Here is an 11,130-nt window from a genome sequence, read left to right as displayed (position 1 = left end):
ACTATTATTTAGAGGGAGTAAGTGACTTTCTCATATGTACACAGGAATTTATGTACATAATCATTTATATCTATTAACAAGTGAGGTTCTCAACTCTCACTCACTCCCTATCTGCACATATTCTGTATAAGTATTTTGTTTACTTAGTAATGAGCAACATATATCTTTGCATTCTATTTCTAATCTTTTTGGATAAGATTACTGTGTGCCTTACCCTAGAGGCTTTGCAGGTATGGCTGCTATGTCTACAGGTGGAGAGGAGAGATGCTATGTCTATGTTCAGTGTTCTGACTTATGAATATCGAAACATTGTCCTAACATTCCCTAAAGAAGTGAGACGACCAGTGCCAAGCAGAAACGGACAGAGCAAGCTGGGGAAGAGAAGAACCCCACCTGGGACCATTGGCCCTCCACAGTTGTGAGCCTTAGACAGATGACCCTTGCAAGGGGCCACTTGGGGGAGGGATTTTAGGGAGCTGGCAGGCTGACCAGCTCAGGTACCTTTCAGGCCTAGATTCAGGGCTTTGAATCGGGCTATCCTAACATCTACTCCATTGGTGGAATTCGGGAGTTCATGAAGGGGCTAGTTCTATGGATCCAAAGCTAGAAAATCTCCATGACACAGGGCAACAAGAGAAATCCCAGTGAAGTTCCTGTATTGATAGAGCAGCGGAAGCCAGAGGACTTGTAACAGACACCAATTGGGATCATTGACAGAATACCAGAAGGCAGAGGCTTTATAACAGACCTCAATCTGGTCTATTGATAGAGTAGCAGGAGGCAGAGGCCTTCTTCACAGCAACAAGTCATTGCAAAGAACATTTGCAAGCAAAGAAGTGTAGACAAAAGGGTATAATGTGAAACATCCTATAACTTCCAAAAAGAGATCTCTCTCTCTCTTGCCAGGGAGGTTGCAAAAGTGGAAGGTGGCTATGAGAGAAAGGTGAGTTGAGTGGGGATGGAATATAGGATGTAAAATTCACAAGGAAATAATAAAAAGTTTTTTTAAGATAATAATGTGTTTGAAACTTCTCATGGAGTAAGTGGTGCTCTCTGAGTCTTGCTGCTGCTGTTCCAAATAAGATTACTGTTCCTCAAAGAGTATGAAACAGAAGGCAACCTGATGAATGCAATGCAGTGCTGGGAAGGTGTTTAGAGATGATAATGTGCCTGCACAGAAACTTCCGGCCTGTTCATGCAGAGCATTTTAAGTAGGAACCCTTTTTGCCTTATGCTAAAATGCATGAAATTGCTGTCTGACATTCCACTGCTTCATTAATCTCCTTTTGCCAGATTGCAATTTAGACATAGTTTATTAACAATAAATGGATTTCAGGTTTCTAGGCCAAATATTACATAACATAATTTGATAATTCTATCAAATTAATAGTTAGATTATTAATACAAGATCACATTACATAAAAGTTAAGCATTTTTGATACACTTGGACTTTAGTTGTGTGCAGGGTGATATATATGGATCCTTGTGAACTTCTCTACAGTAGACATCCAGTTAGACCAGCACCATGTGTTGAAGATAATGTGTTTTTTCCATTGTACGGTTTTAGATTCTTGGTCAAAATCAAGTATCCGTAGGTGTGTGAGTTTGTTTCTGGATCTTCTATTCAATTCCATTGATCCATCATTTTGTTTCTATGCCAGTACCATACGATTTTTATTACTATTGCTCTGAGATCAGAGATGGAAATGATCTATTGTTGTACAGGATTGTTTTAGCAATTCTGGGTTTTTGTTTTTCCACATGAAATTGAGAAGTTTTCTTTAAAGGTCTTTAAGGAATAGTGTTGGTATTTTTTTTTCTCCTAGTTATCTTTTTTATTTCATAATATAAAATATAGTCCATATTAAAAGTTTCCCCAAATCCTTAAAAATCCCAATGCTTTAAAATTCCCAAACCTCTAAACTCTAAGCCCGTATGAATAGCAAAAACAGCTGACATAACTCCAACATATTATGGGATATCAAGAAGATATTCCTATTCCAAAAGAGAAAAAAACCTATAGCAAACAATTTCATCAAAATCTGTGTCCCAGCTGTATCCCGCTCCCTCATTCCCTCCCCAACCCCACACTCCCTCCCTGGTCTCCTCCCTGCCCCTTTCCAAGTCCCCTGATAGGGGAGGACCTCCTCCCCTTTCATCTGACCCTGTTTTATCAGGTATCTTCAGGGCTGGCTGCAAAGTCCTCCTCTGTGGCCTAACAGACTGCTCCTCCCCTGGGGGGGGGGGGTGTCAAACAGCCTGCCCTTGAGATCCTGTTAGAAATAGTCCGTGTTCCCCTTACTTTGGAAAACTACTTGGTTACTGAGCTACCACAGGCCACATCTGAGCAGAAGTTCTAGGTTATATCCATAGATGGTCCTTGGTTGAGTGTCAGTCTCAGAAAAGACCCTGTGCCAAGATATATTTGGTCCTTGTAGAGCTCCTATCCTTTCCATATCATACTAACTTCCCTTCTTTCATATGATTCCCTGCACTCTGCCGAGGGTTTGGTTATGAGTCTTAGCGTCTGCTTTGAAACACTGCTAGGTAGAGTCTTTCAGATGCCTTTTGTGGTAGACTCCTGTCATAGTTCAATGCACATCCCATTTGTCTTTCTAAATGAGGATTAATCACCTTCGCCTGTGTCCACTTTCTTGATTATCTTCTTTAGGTGTGTAGATTTCATTATGTTTATCATGTCTTGTAGGTCTATATAAGCGAGTATATACCAAGTTTGTCTTTCTCCTTCTGGGATACTTCACTCAGAATGATCTTTTCTAGATCCCACCACTTGCCTGCAAATTTCATGATTTCCTCCTTTTTGATTGCTGAGTAGTATTCCATTGTGTAAAAATACCACAATTTCTGTATCCATTCCTCCGTTGATGGACATCTGGGTTGTTTCCAAGTTCCGGCTATTACAAATAAAGCTGCTAGTATTTTGATGGGAATTGCGTTGAATCTGTAAATTGCTTTTAGCAGGATGTCCATTTACACTATGGCAATCCTACAGATCCTTGATCATGTGTGATCTTTCGGTCTTCTGATAGCTTCTTCAATTTCTTTAGAGGCTTGAATATTTTTTCAAATAGGTCTTTCACTTGCTTGGTGAAAGTCACACAAAGGTACTTTATGTTATTAGTGGCTATTGTGAAAGGTATAGTTTCCTTAATTAAAACCAGACACACTAAATCTATTAGAAAAAAGAGTGGGGAAGAGCCTTGAACTTATTGGTGCGGGAGACAATCCTAAACAGAACACCAACAGCACAGGCTCTGAGAACAACAGTCAATAAATGGGACCTCATGAAACTGAAAAGCTTCTGTAAAGCAAAGGACACTGTCATCAAAACAAAACAAAAGCCTACAGACTGGAAAAAGATCTTCACCAAACCAATATCTGACAGAGGGCTAATATCAAGAATATATAAAGAACTCAAGAAGTTAAAAAGCAACCAGTAATGTAATCCAATTATAAAATGAGGTACAAAGCTAAACAGAGAATTCTCACTAGAGGAATATTGAAAGGCATAGAAACACTTAAAGAAGGGGAGGAGGATCTCCCCTATCAGTGGACTTGGAGAAGGGCATGGGAGGAGATGAAGGAGGGAATATGAGATTAGGAGGGAATGAGGAATGGGGCTAAGCTGGGATAAAAAGTGAATAAACTATAATTAATATAAAAAATAAAAATAAAAAAGAAATTCTCAAATTACTTAGGGAAATGCAAATCAAAATGACCCTGTGATTTCACCTTACTCCCATCAGAATGTCTAAGATCAAAAACCAAAGTGACAATACATGCTGGAAAGGATGTGGAGAAAGGGGACCCCTCCTCCACTGCTGGTAGGAATGTAAAATTGGACAACCAGTTTGGAAATCAATCTGGCACTTTTTCAGAAAATTAGGAATAGTACTACCTCAAGATCCAGCTATACCCCTCATGGGCATATATCAAAAAGATGCTTAACCATACAACAAGGACATTTGCTCAACCATGTTCATAGCAGTTTTATTCATAATAGCCAGAATCTGGAAACAAGCCAGATGTACCTCAACTAAGTAATGGATACAGAAACTGTGGTACATTTTCACAATGGAATACTACTCAGCAATTAAAAACAAGGAAATCATGAAATTTGCAGGCAAATGGTGGGAATCAGAAAAGATCATCCTGAGTGAGGTATCCCAGAAAGAGAAAGACACACGTGGTATATACTCACTTATAAGTGGATATTAGACATATAATATAGGATAAAAGACTCTACCCAGCAGGGTATCACAGCATATGCTGAGGCTCATAGCCAAACTTTGGACAGAGTGCTGGGAATCTCATGAAAGAAGGGGATATTAGAAAGACATGGAGGAGACAGGAACTCCACAAGAAAAACAACAGAACCAAAAAATTTGGGCAGGGGTCTTTTTCGAGACTGATACTCCAACCAAGGATTATTCATGGAGCTAACCTAGATCCCCTGCACAGATGTAGCCCATGGCAGCTCAATCTCCAAGTGGCTTTCCTAGTAATGGGGACAGGGATAGTCTCTGACATGAACTCAGTGGCTGGCTCTCTTATCACCTTCCCCTGAGGGAGAAGCAGCCTTATAAGGGAGGGGGCTACAGTTGGGATACAAAGTAAATAAACTGTAATTAATAAAATAATAAATAAATTAAAAAATAAAAAGTTACACATTTCTAATATTAGCTACAATTATTTTCAAGAATATTACTTCTCTGGTATTCCCCACTTTTTTTTTCTAGCCGATTTAATGTGTCTGGTTTTATGTTGAGGTCTTTGATCCACTTGGACTTCAGTTTTGTGCAGGGTGATAAGTATGGATCTATTTTCATTTTTCTACATGTACACATCCAGTTGGACCAGCACCATTTGTTGAAGATGCTATCTTTTTTCCATTGTATGATTCTGGCGTCTTTGTCAAAGATCAGGTGTCCATAAGTGTGTGGGTTTATTTCTGGAAATAGTAAATATCTTACATCACTTTGTTTCAATTTAGCCTTTACAGGTTATTTAACACCATTTTACCCTAAAGGGAAAAACATTTTTAAATTTTTTGCAAAGCCATTCAAAAAATAGTATTTGAGGAAAATATTAGTTTTCCTCAAAATAGTTCAATGAGGAAAAGAAAAAAATTAAGACTCAGTAGTATAGGAAACAAGCAGTATTAGAGTCTTAATGTCCTGCCATGTTGATAAAAAAGAATACCTACTTTTAAATCTAACTGGATTTGAAATCTAACTGAAGGGGACAAGAACACCACAAGAAGACCAACAGAGTCAACTAATCTAGGCCTACTGTGGGTCACAGAGACTGAACCATCAACCTAAGCACCTACATGGCCTGGACCTAGGCCCCCTACACTTACAGAACTGAAAGCCAGCTCAGTCTTTATATGCATCTCTTAAAAATTGTAGTGGACGCTGTCCCTGACATGGACCATGTTGCCTCCTGTTGGTTCACTCTCCCCTAGCTTTGTCCAAGCTTTGTCTGGTCTCAGGGGAAGAGAATGTGCTTAGGCCTGATTTGACATTAATGAAATCGAGTGGGGAGCTCCCTTCTCTGAGAAGGGGAGAGGGTAATGGCTGAAGAAGATGTGAGGGTGAAACTGGGAAGAGAGGAGGGTGAGGCCATGTAAAGCGTATAAATAAATCGATGTAAAGTGAATAAATAAATCAACTAAAAAGAAAACGAGTGTGGATTTTAAAAGTGAAGCGAAAACAAGAGAAAAAAATGAAATGAAAGAAATTGAGTACAAGGAGATCTGCTTAGCTTTGCCCGATTCATGATAAATTGAAATAAACAGACACTGGAAGAGTAAAATGGTCATTTTAGGAGTCACATTTTAAGTTATACAGAGAGAAAGCAAAGCAAAAGTCAGTAGAAAAAAATACACCAAGAACTTCTTAATATAACAGAGAACTCCGATGTTAGTGGTGATAGCTACCATGTGTTCCTTAGAGATTACACACTGAGCAGCATGCTGCCTGTTTACATGCAATCATAAATATAAACACGTTTAAGATATTTCAGTAAGTTATCATAAAACATGTTAGAGGATTTTTTATTATTATTAATTTGCTTATTTATTCAGTTTACATGGGTATCACAGCCTGTCCTCCTCTCCTGCCAGGTCCCTCTTCACACTTTTCCCTGCCCCCATTCTTTCTTCCCCTTTTCCTCAGAGAAAGGAAGGCACTATGGATACTAACCCACCCAGGTCCATCAAGTTGAAGCAGGAGTAAGTGTATCCTCTCCCACTGAGGACAACCAAGGCATCCCAGTTAGGAGAAAAGGATCCAAAAGCAGGCAACAGAGACAGAGACAACACCCTTTCCAGTTGTTAGGGCACCTACATGAAGATCAGGCTGCAAGTCCGCTACACATGTGCAGGGAGTTTAAATCCAGCCCATACGTCTTCTTTGGTTGATGATTCAGTCTCTGTGAACCCCCATGGCTCCAGGTTAGTTTACTCTGTAGATCTTTTGTGGTGTCCTTGACCCTTCTGGCTCCCTCAATCCTTCTTTCAACTCTTCTACAGGACTCCCTGAGCTCTGGCTATGGTTTGGCTGTGAGTCTCTGCATCTGTTTTCATCAGCTGCTGGGTAAGGCCTCTCAGAGGACAGTTATACTATAGTTTTGTCAGCAAGCATAGCAGTGAAACATTAACAGTGTTAGGGGTTGGTTCTTTCCAAAGGGGTGGGTCTCAAGTTGGATCAGTCATTGGTTGAACATTCCCTCAATCTCCATTCCATCTTTATCCCTGAACACCTTGTAGACTAGACTAACTTTGGGTTGAAGTTTATGTGGGTGGGTTGCTGTCCCCACCTCTCCACTAGAAGTCAGGTGTGGCTACAGGAGGTGGCAACTTCAGGCTACGTACTCCCACTGCTAGGGGTCTCAGCTAAGGTCATCTCCATTGACTTCCATGAGCCCTCCTTCCTGGATGTTCAAACAAAATGACAAACAAAGATGTTAACACTCCAAAGCTTGCCACTTTTGTCTTCCACAATTCTGCCAAACCCCAAACAATTGCTAAACTCAAAATGAGGAGTTATTGCTTTTCTTATTTATTTATTTAAATTTTATTTTATTAATTACAGTTTATTCACTTTGTATCCCAGCTAAAGCCCCCTTCCCCATACCCTCCCAATCCCACCCTCTTTCCTCTTCTTCTACTATGCCCCTCCCCCAGTCCAATGATAGGGAAGGTCTTCCTCCCCTTCCATCTGACCATAGTCTATCAGGTCTCATCAGGACTGGCTTCTTTGCCTTCCTCTGTGGACTGGTAAGACTTCTTCCCCCTCAGGTGGAGGTGATCCAAGAGCAAGCCCATGACTTCATGTCAGAGATGGTCTCTGGTCTTATCATTGGGGAACCCTCTTAGACACTGAACTGCCTTGGGCTACTTCTGTGCAGGGGTTCTAAGTTATCTCCATGCATGGTCCTTGTTTGGGGTATTGGTCTCAGAAAAGACCCCTGTGCACAGATTTTTTGGTTCTGTTGCTCCCCTTGTGAAGCTCCTGTTCACTCCAAGTCTTTCTATCTCCCCCTTCTTTCATAAGATTCCCTGCACTCTGCCCAAAGTTTGGCTATGCATCTCAGCATATGTTTTGATACCCTGCTGGGTGTAGTCTTTCAGATGCCTCCATAATAAGGCCCTGTCCTATTCCTTGTTTTCTCCCTCTTCCTATATATGTCTCATTTGCTTTTCTGAAAGAAGATTGAGCATCTTATCCAAGGTCCTCCTTCTTGTGAGAAACTTAAAGCAATCCCACTGAAATCAGGGACAAGGCAAGGCTGCCCACTCTCTCCATACCTCTTAAAGATAGCACTAGGATCAGAAGGAAGAAAAAGAAACCCTCCCCTACCAGTGGACTTGGGGATGGAGAAGGAGGAGGAAGGAAAGGATTGGGAGGGGAGGAGGGAGGTAACTAGATGGGGGATACAAAGTAAATAAAGTATAATTAAAAATAAAAAAAGAATAAAAGAACTGGAAAGAAAAAAAACATAGTACTTGAAGTCCTTACTAGAGCAATGTGACAATTAAAGGAGAGTTATTGCTTTTCAGTCCTGCTGTTCCCTGTATTTCTCTAAGAATCCCTTTCTACCCTCTGATATTAAGAAGCCTCCATTGTTTCAAGAACAGGGCAATGCAGCACAAAGAGCAAAAACACTATCGTTTTCTCATTATTTTCAAAGTTCCATCCTTTGGTAGTTGCATGAAACTCCTCAAGCAAATCTTATTCACTAAATAAGATTGTTGGAAAAACAGAGGACAAGGAGCCAGGTCCCTCAATTCCACCCTTTCCCTAACTGGCAAATCTTGAAATTTCTGATGTGTCTGAGTGAATGGAGAGACTTTACCTAAGTTCCTGAGCTTAGATCAAGAACGCAAAGCCACGGAGAAAGGCTACTTTTTTTTTTAATTTTATTTTTTTCTTATCAGTTACATTTTATTAACTCTGTATCCCAGCTGTGTCCCGATCCCTCATTCCCTCCCTGTCCCTCCCTCCCTCCCTCATCTCCACCCTGCCCCTTGCCAAGTCCACTGATAGGGGGGACCTCCTCCCCATTCATCTGATCCTGTTTTATCAGGTATCTTCAAGACTGGCTGTAAAGCTCTCCTCTGTGGCCTAACAGGACTGTTCCTCCCTTGGGGGTGGGGAGGCCAAAGAGCCAGCCATTGAGTTCCTGTTAGAAATAGTCCTTGTTCCCCTCACTATGGGAAACCAATTGGTTACTGAGCTACCACAGGCTACATCTGAGCAGAGGTTCTAGGTTACATTCATACATGGTCCTTGGTTGCATGTCAGTCTCAGAAAAGACCCTGTGCCCAGATATATTTAGTCCTTGAGGAGCTCCTATCCTTTCCTCATCAGACTAACTCTCCTTCTTTCTTATGATTCCCTGTACTCTGCCAAAGGTTTGGTCAAGAGTCTTTGCTTTGAAAACACTGCTAGTTAGAGTCTTTCAAATGTGCTCAGTAGACTCCTGTCATATGTTCAATGCGCATCCCATCTGTCTTTCTATACGCGGATTGATAATCTTACCCCATGTCCGCTCTCTTGATTATCTTTTTTAGGTGTATAGATTTCATTATGTTTATCATATCTTATAGGTCTATATAAGTGAGTATATACCGTGTTTGTCTTTCTCCTTCTGGGATATTTCACTCAGGATGATCTTTTCTAGATCCCACCATTTGCCTGTAAATGTCATGATTTCCTCCTTTTTGATTGCTGAGTAGTATTCCATTGTGTAAAAATACCACAATTTCTGTACCCATTCCTCCATTGATGGACATCTGGGTTGTTTCCAGGTTCTGGCTATTACAAATAAAGCTGCTATAAACATGGTTGAGCAAATATCCCTTTTGTGTACTTGAGCAAACTTTGGGTATATACCTAGCAGTGGTATAGCTGGGTCTTGAGGAAGCACTATTCCTAATTGTCTTAGAAAGTGCCAGATAGATTTCCAGAGTGGTTGTATCAGTTTACATTCCCACCAGCAGTGGAGGAGGGTTCCCCTTTCTCCACAACCTCTCCAGCATGTGTTGTCCCTTGAGTTTTTCATTTTGGTCATTCCGATGGGTGTAAGGTGATATCTCAGGGTCGTTTTGATTTGCATTTCCCTGATGGCTAATGAGGATGAGCATTTCTTTAAGTGTTTCTCTGCCATTCGATATTCCTCTGTCGAGAATTCTCTGTTTAGCTCTGTTCCCCATTTTTTAATTGGATTACTTGGTTTGCTGCTTTTCAGCTTCTTTAGTTCTTTGTATATACTGGATATGAGTCCTCTGTCAGATAAAGGGTTAGTGAAGATTCTTTCCCAATCTGTAGGCAGGTGTTTTGTTTTGATGACGGTGTCCTTTGCTTTACAGAAGCTTTTCAGTTTCATGAGGTCCCATTTATTGATTGTTGCTCTTAAAGCCTGTGCTGTTGGTGTTCTGTTTTAAAGCATACTGCCTTGACATACTAGGGTATATCTAGAACCTATGCTAACTCTACACCTTGCCTAGATCAGCAAGAGAAAAGAGACATCCTTGAGATTCGGGGAAAGAATGCAGTCTGAGTGGCATGTGGCAGGTGAAAGTTGCCCTTCTTTCTGAGAATTTAACTGAGTTTAAACTAAAATGATTTAGAAAAGCTCAATATGACCGCATTATGACATGTGCTTTATTACATTTTCTGCCAGCATGTAGAATGTGACAGAAATGTCTTGAAGTAGAAATTTCATTCTGTTTTATAGGAATGCTATTATGCTTGCAATCTTTAAAATAGTATAACTAATAAAATTAAGAAACTAGTATTTCAAATAAAATAACATAATAGAGTTCTTGACAAGACTTTTACAAATATTCTTTTATGTTTATAAAGAACTGAGTTCTCGGTGTACCTGTTTTCACACCCATATTTCAGAGAGAAAATTAATTAAAACATACTGGAATTAATCCTTCTGAATGTGAAGTCTGTCTGTCCTATACCTGCAATAATAACAATGCCACCTTCTCATTCTTTGCCATTATAATATTATCATACAATTGTGAAACTAAACCCTTTCTTCCATTGCTAAAACAACTCATCAATATTATTTTCCATTCTCTGACAGTCTGAGCCACAATGAGATTATATCATTCATGAGTCACAAAGTAATGATGTTATTTCATTGATAAATTTAAAGGAATTCACTAAAGCTTTTACTTTCTTTAAGGAATGGAACAAATTATCAGCAAAGTGCTCACACAAGGGAACAAATCTTCTTTAATATTCTTGTGTTCCATGTAATGTTACACTAGGATTTGAGATTGAATAGTGGAGGAATAAATTGCCCTACTGGTAACTTCTTGCTTCTTTCTATTTAACTAGTTTAACTGAGACAGTTACATTCTGCATTGAGCAAACTCATACTTTAATGAGTCAGGTAATGTGTCAGCTTTCCAAGATATTTCCTTATGGATTGTTCTCTGTGATCTCTGAAATAGACATTTTGTCTTTAATAATATGTGATTTTTCTGGAATTATATGCACATATGTGGACAAGGTGGTTATACAAATGTAATGTGCTGTTTATATTATTTTCACTTTTTATGAATTTTAGTTAAAATACGATGTC

At 39.8% G+C, this 11,130-nt stretch overlaps 1 pseudogene; it reads left to right on the top strand.

Moving 5' to 3' along the window:
- Nucleotides 1-208: 208 nt before the first annotated feature.
- Nucleotides 209-322, top strand: LOC129692940 (small nucleolar RNA SNORA17; annotated as a pseudogene).
- Nucleotides 323-11,130: the final 10,808 nt, after the last annotated feature.

The sequence above is a fragment of the Psammomys obesus genome, unplaced genomic scaffold (assembly GCF_907164565.1).
Source record: "Psammomys obesus unplaced genomic scaffold, mPsaObe1.curated_primary_1811, whole genome shotgun sequence".
Lineage (NCBI taxonomy): Eukaryota > Metazoa > Chordata > Mammalia > Rodentia > Muridae > Psammomys > Psammomys obesus.
This window is presented reverse-complemented; position numbering and strand designations above follow the sequence as displayed.